Genomic DNA, 17,242 nt, shown 5'->3' with positions numbered 1-17,242 from the left:
ATAGAATAACAGTAGAATCCACCATAATCTCTTATTGACATATATCTGTAGAGTTTTATATTCATGTACACCCATATATACATTACTTTTTAAGTTTTACAAAAACAAACTGTTATTTGCAATATGCTATTTTTTCAAAGATAATTTCTATAAATTATTCCAAGTCCTCTGAGGTAGCTCTTACACCTTTTTGAATGACTGCATAATATTTTCTAGAATATACATAATTAGTCCTTTATTGAAGGTTGAGCATTCGCTTGATTTTAAGGTGATTTCCCTATTACAAAATTATATACTATAATGTTTAAATGTCAATAAGTTATGCCTTTGTTTTTATGGGTTATAATATCAGGTTTGGAATTTCTGTGTTGAAATGCACATGCTTATTTGAGTTTAGAGACTGTACTAGAATACAAGGTCTGCAAAGAGCTTTGTTGCCATCCAATAATATGTCCCAAGTATCTAGAAGAGTGCTTAGAATTTTTTATTGTTCAACAATGTATCCAAAATGCTTAGATGTGTGACTACAATTTATTAAGCTCAATTTGTATTTCTCGAATAAATGATCAAAAGGATATAATACTTCATATTTTTAAGACCAATGTGTCATTTTCTCTACATCCCAGCCACCAGTAGATTCTGTAACTAAATATTCTGTAATTAAATATTATATTTTTTAATGACTCTGAAAGGAAGAGAATCTTATTGTATTTAATTTAGATTTTCATAATGTATTTTATCATCTCATTTCTTTGATAATTTGGGTTGCTTTTTGTGAGTTATCAATTAAAATCCTATCTGTTGTTTTATTTTTTCTTAATTTGTAAGAGATCTCTGTATTACTATAGAAATTGACTCTTTAATCTTTCTTCTGCTTTATAAATATATTTCAGATCTATCATATATTTACTTTATCATAACATATATTTTCTTTGCTATTCTTTGCTAAGTAAATGTTTTCTTAATATTATAAATTCTGAAGCACACTGAGTGAAAATGTTACATATAGAGTTCATAATTTTCTTCAGGATATTTTACTATTTTAATATTAAGTCTTTTGTCTATTTGTTTTATAAGACATAAAATAATATAAACTTTTTAATTTTCTTACAGATAAATAGCCTCTTATATAAAATACTCTTTAATAACTAATCGTGATTTTTCTCTTAGAAGGTAACTACTTTAGTCATAGCTCTAGTCTGATAAATATAAATATAAAATGGGATCTAAGGACAAACTCTTTATTTGGTTCCATGGATTGTTTTTCTATATCTGTACCAATATGATTAAATTAGTATGGCATTATAGATTTTTCTGATACTAGGAAATCTCATCACCCATTATTATTTATCTTTGCAAAAGATTCCTTATCTATCTAGTATTCATTTATTCATATGAAATCTAAGATAATTTCATCCTACTTCATGTTTCACTTCCCAAACAATCCTATGTTGGCATTCTAGTAATAATTACATTACATTTTTATACCTCCTGGAACATAAGGAATATTCTACAATGGATGTATTGACATTTTTTCCTAAACTTAAGAATTTTTCAGTGGTGAACATTTCTGTTAGCTAACTAACTTAAACCACTAAACTCTTATAAAAAATTCATACTTATTTAAGTTCTCTTTAAATTATTTACCTTAGAAATTCAACCCCAGGCCTGGCGCAGTGGCTCACGCCTGTAATCACAGCACTTTGGGAGGCCAAGGCAGGTGGATCATGAGGTCAAGAGATCGAAACAATCCTGGCCAACATGGTGAAACCACGTTCCTGCTAAAAATACAAAAATTAGCTGGGCTTGGTGGTGTGAGCCTGTAGTCCCAGCTACTCGAGAGGCTGAGGCTGGAGAATCGCTTGAACCTGGGAGGCAGAGGTTGCAGTGAGCTGAGATCGCACCATTGCACTCCAGCCTGGCGACTGAGCGGGACTCCGTCTCAAAAAAAAAAAAAAAAAACAAAACAAAAAAAGAAAGAAATGTAACTCCAGCCTCTGATGAAAAACGTAAGTTCTTACTAGAATAAAATTAACAATTTCAATTAGTTTTCTTCACTGGATTCAACATCTCTAGCTAGCAACATAACTTTAACTAATTTAACCAGTCATTGTTAAATATGAGTTATTAATATACTTAAATTTTTATGCAAGTCTTATTTGCTCTTCACAATAAAATGACTTTTTTGTGTGTGCTATATCTTTGGTTCTGATTTTCTGGATTTTCTGAAGCAAATAGATTTGGCAGCTTCATTTTATTGGCTGAAAAACTACTTGAACAGATTGTACATAAAGTTAAGAGTCATATGGAAATACTTTATATTTTAATTGTATAATTTAATACAATAATAAATAAAAGTTGAGAAAAAGATGTGGCATGATCTTGTACTATTCTTTTAATTTTATTCTAAATTTACATTTTTGGAATTAATAGTTTCCAATTGAACTATAGTTAAATTACCATATAAAATTTTGTTTTTACACATTGAAATTTTTAAGGGCCAATGGACCTACAATCCACATAAATGTAAACCTATTAATTGATCTAGCTATCTATCCATACTTTCACTTTTAAAGACACTCAATAATGGTGATAACATTGAATTTGAATTAATAAATATTAGCCTGCTCTGTCTCAAATGGTCTCTTTTCATATTATTAGCTTTGTTTCGGATATACTGCATTTACTAGTTTACGTATCTTCTCCATTTTTGGTATTTCTTTAGATACCTTCTGCTACAATTGCACATAAAAAGAAATAAAAGATGTCAGCAGAATAAAAACACATAGTAAAGTTCATGTGTTTAAAATTGAGTGGTATCATCACTGGAAAAACATAAGATTCATAGACTACAAAGATGTTACTGTTGTCACTAAAACAATGTGGTTTTATCTGTCTAAACTCATTTCCTTAACCCTCAAATATCTAGCTGTGCTTTATTTTACTTACCCATAGTTTGATAGTAAAACCCCAGAATTGAATAGACATTTCTGAGACTTCTAGGATTGTGATTTTTTTAATTCATTATTTGTTATATAAGCATTTATTGAAAATAAGCAGTGTGCTTCTTTTGGAAATATAATGGTGATCAAATCATAGAAAACCATATAGCATAAAATCTAGAGGATTAAGCAGAAAAATGTATTTAATGGAAGAAGTAAACATTGTTACCATCCCATATGGAAGAGAAACCACATCTGGGGCGGTGATCAGGAACCTCCCTACAGGGAAATAAGAAGTAGAACAAGTTTAGGTATTGATCAGGAATGTTGAAGGATGGGAGAGAAAATGGCTTTACCTTCTCTCTCTTTCAAGAAGAAAGAATTAGTAAATGCCAATGATAAAGAGAAAATATCAGATAAACTGAAACAGTATGACAAATATAAAGAGCAAACTGAAGTAATAAGTGTAAAGTGAAAAATAATCCATGTAGCCTAAAATGATAAACTGAGCAAACGGTACAGAGGCATTTTGATTCTATCATAAAAGCAGTGTGATATCATTGGTAGAACAGATATGGTCAGGCTTGTATGAGTCACACCTCTCAGTTAACAGTGTGGAAAAAGGATTAGAAATAGTAAGAGTGGAATATGTGCTGTGAAATATAGAGAAAGCATAAAAGCGTATCTTTTTTTATAAGCTCCCCCATATGTATGTATGTATGTATGTATGTGCATTTGTGTATATGTATCCTATATATATTTCTTATTTTAGTCTACCTATGGAATGGTATATTGCTTATTGTAATCTACAGAAAAATGATACCAAATATACAACCTCTTCAAATTGTGCAACACAATTGTTTCGTTAATAAGTTCCACTTTGTTTTTTTCAAAGCATGCAGTTTTGGGATTTAAACACCCAGGAAAGTCATCTTGCCAATTAAACTTGATTTTGTCCTAAATTCACGGTTATAATTAATCCATTAGCCATCACTCATGCCAAGCAGCAGTCAGTGGATAGAAAGCAGAAAAATTATGTCAAATACATTAATTTCTAAATTCCATGATGTTTTCTAATGCTACAGTTACTTTCTCAAAAACACTTTGACATTTTGACAAATTTGTGGAATGATCTCTATTTCTCTTGCAAACGAAATGCATTTTACTCCAATAATTGATCATTTCACTCTAAATGATGATCAGTTCTGGTTGAATAAATGCAGTTATTTGACATCCGCCAACACTAATATTTTTCTTCCAGTTTTATCTTTACATCTTCTAGTCCAGCTATGGACTTTTTAATCTTCTTAAAAATAATACCTCATAATTAAAATAAGTTTAGTTGCCATATACCGTTTGCTATATATTCTTTTAATGGTCTTTAAATGCATTGTCCCTTTTAGGCAATTCATTTCTAGAAACTTGAATTGAAGCCTTACACATTCTTTTTTTCATTTACATAACTGAATAGCTTAGTAAGTGTTGTTTTTTTACATTTTGTCTCATGCCTTCCTACTGTATCTGGGTTGCTTATCTACCTAGTGCCATCCTTGACTTTTTTAATTCATCTCTTTTATACTATTGCAGATTTTGAAAATAATGTATTCTTGTTAACACCTATCCACAGTTTGTGAGACATATAAAAGTTAAGCTCTCCTTTAAAAAGTTTGTTTTATACAAAAGTATGAGACGCTGCAGTCTTGCTGTACTTTCATACTCATTTGGATATTTTTATATCCAAGTCCTTTCATGAGCTCTTATATATATAACTTAATACTACCACAAAGTCATTTATATCAAATTTTCCAGGCAATTTTTAAACAATTTGTTTTGTAAAGAAAAGACTGAAACTCCAGGAATGGAAAGGAGTGTAGACTGAGAGAATGGTTGCAGGGTGGCCATGGTGGAATAGTTTTGGAACATCGTTAGAGCGGAAATTCTGTGTTGTAAATGCAAAATTACCCCCTGATACATAGCACATAAGATCTTTAGTCAAATGGATACTTTTCATAAATGTTAATTTTCCCTTAAAGAGTGCAATATATTTCCTAAATATAGCCTTATCAGGTAATCATTGTGTGAATAGAAGTGAAAATATACAAACTAGATGAAGTCGAAGGCTACCATTCAAGCATTTACTAAGAGAGGACTTTGCTTATTGCAACTATCCAAACTACTTGACTTTTATTAGTTTAAACAAGTAAATTTTATGAACTGGTTTTATCATAAATTTAGGCAAGCAGAACACTTTTCTCAACCTCTCTGCCATCAGTCTGCTATTTAAAATCTGCAAATACAGAGAAGCAATTCAATGGGAAGGCACCTAACTGTTGTATTAAAATCCTCTGTTTGTGTCTTAAAATTTGAACTAATATTTAGTACTGAGAACACGTAGACTATATAAAATAAGATGTTCACATATTATTTGTATTGAAATATGAAGTTTCTCAATATTTCACTTCTACAAAAATGATCAGGGAACTGTTTTTACATTTTCAGTCTTTGTTAGTGACTTATTCTCTTGGAAAGCTCTTAAGGTTGTAATAATATCATTGTCATCTTATTAAGTTGATTTCCTAGAACAAGCCACCTCGCTTTAGTGGCTACATTTGTATTTTCTAGATACTAAGTCTCAATATTTGCAGTTGGTTTTGTATACGAAATATTACATTTTGGAAAGAAATGAATGTGATCCCTTCAGTCAGTATAATGACTATAGTGTCATCTTACATGACTCACATACCTAGCCTTGGATTTACTTTCCAAATCAATTCCAAATCCAAGCTTTGACTGGATTTTCCAAAATAATAAACCCATCTTATGGTGCATAGGTCTCCAAAGAATTTTTCTGTGCATTTTGATGTGCTTTGTGTCAATGGATTTTTAGAACATATGCCAGTATATATACTTTATCATCTCCGAAAGTGACTAAGCAAAGCAAAGACTGAGTCTGATATCAAACATGTGAAAATAACTGTATTTGATTATAAAACAAATGAAAAAGAATTTAAAAAGTGACTCTAGTGAGTAGGGCAACATAACTTGGCAATCATCTCTATTTAAGTTATAAAATGATATCTTGCATGTCTACTTATGTGTATTCATTACTCTAAAGTGGTGTTGTTCAATATATTAGTCACTAGGTGTAAGTTGATATTGAGCACATGAAATGTAGCCAGTTCAATGGAAAAATGGAATTTTCAATTTATATTATTGAATTGACTATTTAAATTTGAAAACAAATTGTGTAAAATAAGTTTTTGATTAAACACAAGTTTATTGGTTTGGTATAGCTACATTTCACTTTGATCATTGCATTCTGCCAGATTTTATAGTTGTAGTTCATGTGGCAGATGCATAAGCAGTTTCTGGTATTACACATAAATACATCACTTTTCTAGAAAATGTCATTGCATTGTTTCAGTTTAAATGAATCTTTTCAACACAATGATTTAATGTTGTAATATGTGTATTTGAACATTTCACATAGCAGATTAGAGTGATATCTATGTAAATTCTCAGATTTTGATAATGTAATTGTAAGTACTAAGTATTTTAAAGTGTTTCTTATACTTATTTTCCTTCAAATTAAATTATTTTTCTCATTGAAGTAAAAAAGTATGGTCATATTTATAAATTTAAAACGAACCTTACTTCTGCTACAGAATTGAGTGGGGATACAGAAGCTACTACAGATTGAGCATCCCTAATCTAAAAATGTGAAATCTAAAATTCTCCAAAATCTGAAGTTTTTGAATGCCAACATAACACCACGAGTGGAAAATTCCACACCTGACACGTTATTTTTCCACTGTCTTAATGGCATGTCATATTTCTTACTGTTAAGTACTTATGTCTGAATATGTATAAGAAAATAATTGCTTATCTATAGCATAAAACTTCAGTTAGGAATGATGGGGATGTCAAATAACCAGAAGTGATCCAGATAGGTAGCTGAGATAGACACTTTTGCTTTCTGATGTTTTAATGTACACAACTTTGTTTCATGCACAAAATTATTTTTAACTTATTTTTAAATACTGTTTAAATAAAATTCTATTCAGGCTCTGTGTGTAAGGTTTTAGGTGAAGTGGTGGTTAAATAAATTATTATACCTGAAATAAGTTATTATTTCAGTTAGGGATCGGAACCAAGATGGCCAAATAGGAAGAGCTCCGGTCTACAGCTCCCAGCGTGAGGGATGCAGAAGACGGGTGATTTCTGCATTTCCATCTGAGGTACTGGGTTCATCTCACTAGGGAGTGCCAGACAGTGGGCGCGGGTCAGTGGGTGCGTGCATCGTGCACGAGCCGAAGCAGGGCGAGGCATTGCCTCACTCGGGAAGTGCAAGGGGTCAGGGAGTTCCCTTTCCTAGTCAAAGAAAGGGGTGATAGAAGGCACCTGGAAAATCGGGTCACTCCCACCCGAATACTGTGCTTTTCCGACGGGCTTAAAAAACAGCGCACCAGGAGATTATATCCCGCACTTGGCTCATAGGGTCCTACGCCCATGGAGTCTCACTGATTGCTAGCACAGCAGTCTGAGATCAAACTGCAAGGTGGCAGCGAGGCTGGGGGAGGGGTGCCCGCCATTGCCCAGGCTTGCTGAGATAAACAAAGCAGCCGGGAAGCTCCAACTGGGTGGAGCCCACCACAGCTCAAGGAGGCCTGCCTGCCTCTGTAGGCTCCACCTCTGGGGGCAGGGCACAGACAAACAAAAAGACAGCAGTAACCTCTGCAGACTTAAATGTCCCTGTCTGACAGCTTTGAAGAGAGCAGTGATTCTCCCAGCACGCAGCTGGAGATCTCAGAATAGGCAGACTGCCTCCTCAAGTGGGTCCCTGACCCCTGACCCCCGAGCAGCCTAACTGGGAGGCAACCCCCAGCAGGGGCAGACTGACACCTCACATGGCCGGGTACTCCAACAGACCTGCAGCTGAGGGTCCTGTCTGTTAGAAGGAAAACTAACAAACAGAAAGGACATCCACACCAAAAACCCATCTGTACATCACCATCATCAAAGACCAAAAGTAGATAAAACCACAAAGATGGGTAAAAAACAGAGCAGAAAAACTGAAAATTCTAAAGAGCAGAGCGCCTCTCCTCCTCCAAAGGAATGCAGTTCCTCACCAGCAACGGAACAAAGCTGGACGGAGAATGACTTTGACGAGCTGAGAGAAGAAGGCTTCAGATGATCAAATTACTCTGTGCTACGGGAGGACATTCAAACCAAAGGCAAAGAAATTGAAAACTTTGAAAAAAATTTAGAAGAATGTATAACTAGAATAACCAATACAGAGAAGTGCTTAAAGGAGCTGATGGAGCTGAAAACCAAGGCTCGAGAACTACGTGAAGAATGCAGAAGACTCAGGAGCCAATGTGATCAACTAGAAGAAAGGGTATCAGCGATGGAAGATGAAATGAATGAAACGAAGCAAAAAGGGAAGTTTAGAGAAAAAAGAATAAAAAGAAATGAGCAAAGCCTCCAAGAAATATGGAACTATGTGAAAAGACCAAATCTACATCTGACTGGTGTACCTGAAAGTGACGGGGAGAATGGAACCAAGTTGGAAAACACTCTGCAGGATATTATCCAGGAGAACTTCCCCAATCTAGCAAGGCAGGCCAACATTCAGATTCAGGAAATACAGAGAATGCCACAAAGATACTCCTCGAGAAGAGCAACTCCAAGACACATAATTGTCAGATTCACCAAAGTTGAAATGAAGGAAAAAATGTTAAGGGCAACCAGAGAGAAAGGTCAGGTTACCCTCAAAGGGAAGCCCATCAGACTAACAGCAGATCTCTTGGCAGAAACTCTACAAGCCAGAAGAGAGTGGGGGCCAATATTCAACATTCTTAAAGAAAAGAATTTTCAACCCAGAATTTCATATCCAGCCAAACTAAGCTTCATGAGTGAAGGAGAAATAAAATACTTTACAGACAAGCAAGTGCTGAGAGCTTTTGTCACCACCAGGCCTGCCCTAAAAGAGCTAAACATGGAAAGGAACAACTGGTACCAGCCGCTGCAAAATCATGCCAAAATGTAAAGACCATCGAGACTAGGAATAAACTGCATCAACTAAAGAGCAAAATGACCAGCTAACATCATAATGACAGGATCAAATTTACACATAATAATATTAACTTTAAATGTAAATGGACTAAATGCTCTAATTAAAAGACACAGACTGGCAAATTGGATAAAGAGTCAAGACCCATCAATGTGCTGTATTCAGGAAACCCATCTCACGTGCAGAGACACACATAGGCTCAAAATAAAAGGATGGAGGAAGATCTACCAAGCAAATGGAACACAAAAAAGGCAGGGTTTGCAATCCTAGTCTCTGATAAAACAGACTTTAAACCAACAAAGATCAAAAGAGACAAAGAAGGCCATTACATAATGGTAAAGGGATCAATTCAACAAGAAGAGATAACTATCCTAAATATATATGCACCCAATACAGGAGCACCCAGATTCATAAAGCAAGTCCTGAGTGACCTACAAAGAGACTCAGACTCCCACACATTAATAATGGGAGACTTTAACACCCCACTGTCAACATTAGACAGATCAACGAGACGGAAAGTCAACAAGGATACCTAGGAATTGAACTCAGCTCTGCACCAAGCAGACCTAATAGACATCTACAGAACTCTCCACCCCAAATCAACAGAATATACATTTTTTTCAGCACCACACCACACCTATTCCAAAATTGATCACATACTTGGAAGTAAAGCTCTCCTCAGCAAATGTAAAAGAACAGAAATTATAACAAACTATCTCTCAGACCACAGTGCAATCAAACTAGAACTCAAGATTAAGAATCTCACTCAAAACCACTCAACTACATGGAAACTGAACAACCTGTTCCTGAATGACTACTGGGTACATAACGAAATGAAGGCAGAAATAAAGATGTTCTTTGAAACCAACGAGAGCAAAGACACAACATACCAGAATCCCTGGGACGCATTCAAAGCAGTGTGTAGAGGGAAATTTATAGCACTAAATGCCCACAAGAGAAAACAGGAAAGATCCAAAATTGACACCCTAACATCACAATTAAAAGAACCAGAAAAGCAACAGCAAACCCATTCAAAAGCTAGCAGAAGGCAAGAAATAACTAAAATCAGAGCAGAACTGAAGGAAATAGACACACAAAAAACCCTTCAAAAAATTAATGAATCCAGGAGCTGGTTTTTTGAAAGGATCAACAAAATTGATAGACCGCTAGCAAGACTAATGAAGAAAAAAAGAGAGAAGAATCAAATAGACGCAATAAAAAATGATAAAGGGGATATCACCACCGATTCTACAGAAATACAAACTACCATCAGAGAATACTACAAACACTTCTACGCAAATAAACTAGAAAATCTAGAAGAAATGGATAAATTCCTCGACAAATACACTTTCCCAAGACTAAACTAGGAAGAAGTTGAATCTCTGAATAGACCACTAACAGGATCTGAAATTGTGGCAATAATCAATGGCTTACCAACCAAAAAGAGTCCAGGACCAGATGGATTCACAGCCGAATTCTACCAGAGGTACAAGGAGGAACTGGTACCATTCCTTCTGAAACTATTCCAATCAATAGAAAAAGAGGGAATCCTCCCTAACTCATTTTATGAGGCCAGCATCATTCTGATACCAAAGCCGGGCAGAGACACAACCAAAAAAGAGAATTTTAGACCAATATCCTTGATGAACATTGATGCAAAAATCCTCAATAAAATACTGGCAAACCGAATCCAGCAGCACATCAAAAAGCTTATCCACCATGATCAAGTGGGCTTCATCCCTAGGATGCAAGGCTGGTTCAATATATGCAAATCAATAAATGTAATCCAGCATATAAACAGAACCAAAGACAAAAACCACATGATTATCTCAATAGATGCAGAAAAGGCCTTTGAAAAAATTCAACAACCCTTCATGCTAAAAACTCTCAATAAATTAGGTATTGATGGGACGTATCTCAAAATAATAAGAGCTATTTATGACAAACCCACAGCCAATATCATACTGAATGGGCAAAAACTGGAAGCATTCCCTTTGAAAACTGGCACGAGACAGGGATGCCCTCTCTCACCACTCCTATTCAATATAGTGTTGGAAGTTCTGGCCAGGGCAATTAGGCAGAAGGAAATAAAGGGTATTCAATTAGGAAAAGAGGAAGTCAAATTGTCCCTGTTTGCAGAGGACATGATTGTATACTTAGAAAACCCCATTGTCTCAGCCCAAAATCTCCTTAAGCTGATAAGCAACTTCAGCAAAGTCTCAGGATACAAAATCAATGTACAAAAATCACAAGCATTCTTATACACCAAGAACAGACAAACAGAGAGCCAAATCGTGAGTGAACTCCCATTCACAATTGCTTCAAAGAGAATAAAATACCTAGGAATCCAACTTACAAGGGATGTGAAGGACCTTTCAAGGAGAACTACAAACCACTGCTCAAGGAAATAAAAGAGGATACAAACAAATGGAAGAACATTCCATGCTCATGGGTAGGAAGAATCAATATCATGAAAATGGCCATACTGCCCAAGGTAATTTACAGATTCAATGCCATCCCCATCAAGCTACCAATGACTTTCTTCACAGAACTGGAAAAAACTACTTTAAAGTTCATATGGAACCAAAAAAGAGCCAGCATTGCTAAGTCAATCCTAAGCAAAAAGAACAAAGCTGGAGGCATCACACTACCTGACTTCAAACTATACTACAAGGCTACAGTAACCAAAACAGCATGGTACTGGTACCAAAACAGAGATATAGATCAATGGAACAGAACAGAGGCCTCAGAAATAACGCCGCATATCTACAACTATCTGATCTTTAACAAACCTGAGAAAAACAAGCAATGGGGAAAGGATTCCCTATTTAATAAATGGTGCTGGGAAAACTGGCTAGCCATATGTAGAAAGCTGAAACTGGATCCCTTCCTTACGCCTTATACAAAAATCAATTCAAGATGGATTAAAGACTTAAATGTTAGACCTAAAACCATAAAAACCCTAGAAGAAAACCTAGGCAATACCATGCAGGACATAGGCATGGGCAAGGACTTCATGTCTAAAACACCAAAAGCAATGGCAATGAAAGCCAAAATTGACAAATGGGATCTAATTAAACTAAAGAGCTTCTGCACAGCAAAAGAAACTACCATCAGAGTGAACAGGCAACCTACAAAATGGGAGAAAATTTTCGGAACCTACTCATCTGACAAAGAGCTAATATCCAGAATCTACAATGAACTCAAACAAATTTACAAGAAAAAAACAAACAACCCCATCAACAATTCGGTGAAGGACATGAACAGACACTTCTCAAAAGAAGACATTTATGCAGCCAAAAAACACATGAAAAATGCTCATCATCACTGGCCATCAGAGAAATGCAAATCAAAACCACAACGAGATACCATTTCACACCAGTTAGAATGGCAATCATTAAAAAGTCAGGAAACAACAGGTGCTGGAAAGGATGTGGAGAAATAGGAACACTTTTACACTGTTGGTGGGACTGTAAACTAGTTCAACCATTGTGGAAGTCAGTGTGGCGATTCCTCAGGGATCTAGAACTAGAAATACAATTTGACCCAGCCATCCCATTACTGGGTATATACCCAAAGGACTGTAAATCATGCTGCTATAAAGACACATGCACACGTATGTTTATTGTGGCATTATTCACAATAGCAAAGACTTGGAACCAACCCAAATGTCCAACAATGATAGACTGGATTAAGAAAATGTGGCACATATACACCATGGAATATTATGCAGCCATAAAAAATGATGAGTTCATGTCCTTTGTAGGGACATGGATGAAATTGGAAATCATCATTATCAGTAAACTATCACAAGAACAAAAAACCAAACACCGCATATTCTCACTCATAGGTGGAAATTGAACCATGAGAACACATGGACACAGGAAGGGGAACATCACACTCTGGGGACTGTTGTGGGGTGGGGGGAGGGGGGAGGGATAGCATTGGGAGATATACCTAATGGTAGATGATGAGTTAGTGGGTGCAGCGCACCAACATGGCACATGTATACATATGTAACTAACCTGCACATTGTGCACATGTACCCTAAAACTTAAAGTGTAATAATAATAATAAAAAAATAGTTATTATTTCAGGTATGGAAAACTTTTCAAACTTTTCAAAAACTTATCAGGAAAAGACCAGAAAAGAATATTTTACAAAACAAAAGATCTCAAAAAGCTATCAAACAATTGTCTATAGTATACAAGATCTTTCTACTAATATCAAAAATCAATTGATTCGAATATTGAAATAATGTAAGTATTTTTCTTTAGCCTAAAATGAAACATGAAATAAAAAGCACTCTTCAATTAATACATTGGTTATGTTTTATTTCAATTTTTGCAAAGAAATGCTGTCAATTTGTGGCTTACATTATTCAACTTTTGTCATATATTATATCATTAACATATGTCAAAGAAGATAATCTGCTAGATATAAAGATGTTATTTTCTATCACAACGGGTGGTCCTCAGCTCCAACTAGACAACATTTTCTATTAATTAGAATTCTAAAACAGACTGCATTCCTCTTCACATTTTGTTCTACTATTAGAAACACATTGAAAATATACATTTTCTGATCAAACTTAATGAAAAGTTTCATGGATGTTCAGTTGTTAAAACCATTTAATATGTGTATGCGATATATAAATCATCAACAGGTTATGCAAATCTTGAAAGAAAAAGAAGGCAGTCAATTAACATTTTTGGGGTTCTTTTTGAGACAGAGTCTCACTCTGTCACCCAGGCTGGAGTGCAGTGGGGCAATCTCAGTTCACTGAAAACTCTGCCTCCCAGTTTAAGCGATTATCTTGCCTCAGCCACCCTAGTAGTTAGGATTACAGGCGTGTGCCACAAGCCCGGCTAATTTTTGTATTTTTGGTAGAGATGGGGTTTCACCATATTGGCCAGGCTGGCCTCGAACTCCTGGCCTCAAGTGATCCACCCTTCTCAGCCTCTCAGAGTGCTGGGATTACAGGCCTGAGCCATCGTGCCCAGCCAATTAACTTAACGATACTGTGTTCTCTACCAATGATTGTTGTTTGAATGGCAAAAAGTTTCACACAGATTTTCTGTACTGTAATTTCCAATTAAATATTTTCTTGAAACAAGAGAAATGCATGCCAATATTCGATAGTTAAGACCCCCCGAAATTCAAGTGATTTATGCTTTCTCACCAATATCACAATATATGTTAACTAATATGAAGCTAAATTTAGTAGAAATTGAAATTTTTCACAATACAAATCTATGATAATAACATATTCCTCTAACAGGATAAATATGCAGAAGGTGTTTATTGTAATTGACAGTGTCATGTAAATTGGCTGCAAAACTACTTTTTTTCTAAGAAAATTTTGAGGAATGCTTTGCTGATATTAATAAACAGTTGATTTTAATTTATCAAATGCCTATATTTAAATTTAATGTTAACGCTACTGAGTTGACACAGTTAGTAGATTGATTTAACTTAGGAAGTGGTATTTTTGGAATTGTTACACATTTGCCTCTAAGTTAAATTTCCTCCTTCCAGGCATAGGCTATGGCTGTGGCTTCCCTCATGTCTGCGTTGGCTGCCCAACTGCTCTGTCCCCCGCAGAACTGCCGCCTGCGCTCTCGCACCTTCCACAGCACGGCATTTTGGAATCACCAGTGAGACAATTGTGAAACCAGCTTCAATTTCTGAGGAAGAATTGTTGAAGTTAATAAATAAACTGAGTAATGTTGATAATTAGATGGCCACCTTGTTCAGCTGCCTCTTCCAGAGCACACTGATGAGAGAAAGATCTGCAATGCTTTTTCTCCAGACAAGGATGTTGATGGCTTTCCTGTAATGAATGTAGGACAAAAGTGTTTGGACCAATATTCCATGTTACCGGCTACCCCATGGGGTGTGTAGGAAATAATTAAGCGAACTGACATTCCAACCTTAGGGAAGAATGTGGTTGTGACTGGAAGGTCAAAAATTGTTGGAATGCCCATTGTAATGTCACTGCACATACATGGGGTGCATGAACGTCCCAGATATGATGCCACCGTTACAATATCTCATGGATATACTCCCAAAGAGCAGTTGAAGAAACAGAATTTTTGCAGATATTGTAAGATCCGCTGCAGGAATTCTAAACCTGTTCACAATAGATATAATCAAGGAAAAAACAGCAGTTATTGATGTGGGAATAACTAGAGTTCAAGATCCCGTAACTGCTAAACCCAAATTGGTTGGAGACATGGATTTTGAAGGAGTCAGATAAAAAGCCGGTTACATCAGGCCACTTCCTGGAGGTGTTGGCCTCATGACGGTGGCGATGCTAATGAAGAATACCATTATTGTTGCAAAAAAGTGCTGAGGCTTGAAGAACAGTAAGTGCTGACGTCTAAAGAGCTTGGAGTAGCCACTAATGAACTATTGTGTCTTCTATGTCACAAACAGCACTCCAAGCCAGCTCAAGAAGCAAAGCAGGCCAATAGAAAGACAATATTTTTTATTTATTCTACTGAAGTGGTTTAAAATGATGCTTTGTATTTATTGAAAGCTTAAATTGGAGGGTGTTTGTGCACAATAGCTCTGCAGTACCTCACCAGGGAGCATTCCACTATGCAGAGGCGTGTATCTAGCCAAGAGCAGCCATTAACCCAGTGATGAACCTGGGAGACGTGTCATATTGAGATGGATATTTAACTCTGTCAAACCATCTCGGTTGAATATTTGCCTTCATTAGGACTGCGTTTCCCAAATGCTATTTCAATAAGAGTTGATACTGATTTTAGGCACCAAAACTTTTGGGTTCAACTGACCAAACCAAAGGAAAAGTGTTGCTAGACAAAATTAGGGAAAAGGTGAAAGAGGAAAATATGGTAGTAATTGAGTAGAAAAAAATTCCTCTGATTTATATGTGCATTGATTAGTAACCAGATTTATCTAAGTAGGACTGAATTGGCTAGGATAAAAAGAAAAAGTACATATTAATCCTTTTCCTAAGCTGTCTTTTTGAGGCTTAGTCAGTCATTGGGAAAATGTTTAAGATTGTTCCTTGATATTTGTCCTCATTTTATGTATGCTACCCTTCAGTACGTTCTCCCCATTTTAGATTTCTAGGATTGAAAGGCTTACTTTATAAATTAGTCATGTGTATTGTCATATTTGGCTTTGCTATATACTTTAACTTCATTGTCAAAATTTTGTACTGTTAGGGAATATCTGTATAGTTTATTTAATATATGTTAAAACCTATTTTTGAAAAACAAACTTGCCTTGATAATCATTTGGGCAGCTTGGATAAGTATGCAACTTACTTTCCACCAAAGAATTGCCAGCTTTTCTGAGATGTATCCTGTTGATTTTTTCAGAATTTTTTTTTTTCTTTTTTGAGAAGGAGTCTTGCTCTGTTGCCAGGTTGGAGTGCAGTGCTGTGATCTTGGCCCACTGCAACCTCCGCCTCCTGGGTTCAAGCAAATCTCCTGCCTCAGCCTCCCGAGTAGCTGGGACTACAGGCATACACCACCATGCCCAGCTAATTTTTGTATTTTTAGTAGAGATGGGTTTTCACCATGCTGGCCAGGATAGTCTCGATCTCTTGACCTCGTGATCTGCCCGCCTTGGCCCTCCAAAGTGCTGGGATTACAGGCTTACAGGCGTGAGCCACTGCACCCAGCCCAGAAGATTTTTAACAGTCTGAGTTAATATTACATTTAATCACACTCTCTGAATGTTATCTATTTCTTTTTTAATCAAACAAAGAAAAAAAACAAACTTAAATTTCATTTTAAAACTGAAACTCATTTTGTTCATGTGGATACAAATACTAAAGCAAAATTTTTTTCTTCATATTGATTCATTTATTGGAAAACTTTTGAGTATATTTGCAACAACTCGCGTATGTGAAATTACTTTTTCAAACGTAAATTCATAAAATCTAAATACACATAAAATGCTTTCGATGAAAATTTAGTATCTGAATTAAAATAAGCTGTACATATAAAATATAAAGTAGATTTCAAAGAATTAGTATTTGAGAAATCATCTTGTTTTATGTCTTGATTTAAAAATATAACATATTAGGCTAAACACAAAATAGTATTAAAGTTGATTTTAAACATTACATATATGGCTCAGGTTACACTTCTATTGGAAAATGCTCTGATCAAGCATGATTATCAGGGTGGGATCAATGCCTACATAAAGTATTCCAATGATTTTCTTAGACTTTTTGACTTGAACA

General features: G+C 35.5%; 1 long non-coding RNA gene and 1 pseudogene across 1 annotated transcript in view; both read left to right on the top strand.

The window, feature by feature from the left end:
• Positions 1-2,220, top strand: part of LOC134809578 (uncharacterized) — a 55,237-nt gene extending 53,017 nt beyond the window's left edge. Inside the window, exon 3 of the long non-coding RNA XR_010155657.1 lies at positions 1,653-2,220. This is a non-coding gene — a long non-coding RNA (uncharacterized LOC134809578). The remainder of the gene's footprint in view (positions 1-1,652) is intronic.
• Positions 2,221-3,288: 1,068 nt separating this feature from the next.
• On the top strand, positions 3,289-15,531 carry LOC100615699 (bifunctional methylenetetrahydrofolate dehydrogenase/cyclohydrolase, mitochondrial-like; annotated as a pseudogene).
• The last annotated feature ends 1,711 nt before the right edge of the window (positions 15,532-17,242 follow it).

The sequence above is a fragment of the Pan troglodytes genome, chromosome 2, assembly GCF_028858775.2.
Source record: "Pan troglodytes isolate AG18354 chromosome 2, NHGRI_mPanTro3-v2.0_pri, whole genome shotgun sequence".
Classification (NCBI taxonomy): Eukaryota; Metazoa; Chordata; class Mammalia; order Primates; family Hominidae; genus Pan; species Pan troglodytes.
This window is presented reverse-complemented; position numbering and strand designations above follow the sequence as displayed.